Below are 1,588 nucleotides of genomic sequence, written 5' to 3'. Positions count from 1 at the left end.
GTGAACCCAGGAGATGAAGGCTGCGATGACCTGAGACGCTGCCACTGCACTCTAGCCTCTGCAACAGGGTGAGACTCTGTCTTAACAAATAAAAAGAAATGTTATGGTTATATGTAGAATAATCTTTCAACATTTCTTCTTTTTTTCTTTCTTCCTTTTTTTTTTTTTTTTTTTTGAGACAGAGTTTTGCTCTTCTTGCCCAAGTTGGAGTGCAATGGTGCATTCTTGGCTTACTGAAACCTCTACCTCACCATGTTGACCAGGCTGGTCTACCTGGTGGCCATGCACCCTAGCAAAGATTTTCATTGTAGCACTGGTTGTTATAGATAAAACATAAATAAACAATAACAATCTAGAAGTCAGCTAAATATTCTAAAAGAGAGGATTGAGTACATACATTATGAAGCTTCCACATATTGGGATGTTTTATAGAATGTTATTCAACCATTCAAATAATATTTTAAGCAAATATTACTGGTTCCATTGTTTGTATAATAAAATTGTTTCAAGCTATCAGTTCCCCCCACACAGGCCTCACTTTGATGACATTTCCAATCTTTTCCATAACTGGCTTTTTGAGCTGGTTTCCTTCTGCTGTTCATTCATGCTGTGTTCCTGCCATTCTCCCTCCTCAGAAGCCAGTCTTGCCTGTGACTCTGGCCTTACATATCCTGCGTTCCATCTGCCTAGAACGCCTTTACCTATCTTCTTCACTTGACTAACATCTGTGCAAAATTGAAAGGGGTAATAAATCTCTTTTTTTTAAATTAATATTTATTTATTTATTATTATTTTTGAGATGGAGTCTTGCACTGTCACCCAGGCTGGAGTGCAGTGGCACGATCTTGGTTCACTGCAACCTCCACCTCCCGGGTTCAAGTGATTCTCCTGCATTAGCCTCCCGAGTAGCTGGGATTACAGGCACCCGCCACCACGCCCAGCTAATTTTTTGTGTTTTTAGTAAAGATGGCGTATCACCGTGTTGGCCAGGCTGGGGTTCAACTCCTGAGCTTGTGACTCACCCGCCTCAGCCTCCCAAAGTGCTGGGATTACAGGCGTGAGCCACTGCGTCTGGCCTATTTATTTATTTTTGAGACAGAGTCTTGCTCTTGTCGCCCAGGCTGGAATGCAATGGCACAATCTCAGCTCACTGCAACCTCTGCCTCCTGGGATCAAGTGATTCTCCTGCCTCAGCCTCCTGAGTAGCTGGGATTACAGGCACATGCCACCATGCTCAGCTAATTTTTGTATTTTTAGTAGAGATGGGATTTCGCCATGTTGGCCAGGCTGGTCTCGAACTCCCGACCTCATGATCTGCCTGCCTCAGCCTCCCTAAGTGCTGGAATTACAGGCGTGAGCCACCACGCCCAACCGGGTAATAAATTTCTAAAGAGAGTTGGGCCCACTCCAGGTCGGGCACGGTGGCTCACGCCTGTAATCCCAGCACTTTGGGAGGCCGATGGGGGTGGATCACAAGGTCAGGAGATCAAGATCATCCTGGCTAACATGGTGAAACCCCGTCTCTACTAAAAATACAAAAAGTTAGCCAGGGGTGGTGGCAGGTGCCTGTAGTCCCAGCTACTCGGGA

The sequence above is a fragment of the Chlorocebus sabaeus genome, chromosome 7 (assembly GCF_047675955.1).
Source record: "Chlorocebus sabaeus isolate Y175 chromosome 7, mChlSab1.0.hap1, whole genome shotgun sequence".
NCBI classification, from domain to species: domain Eukaryota; kingdom Metazoa; phylum Chordata; class Mammalia; order Primates; family Cercopithecidae; genus Chlorocebus; species Chlorocebus sabaeus.
This window is presented reverse-complemented; position numbering follows the sequence as displayed.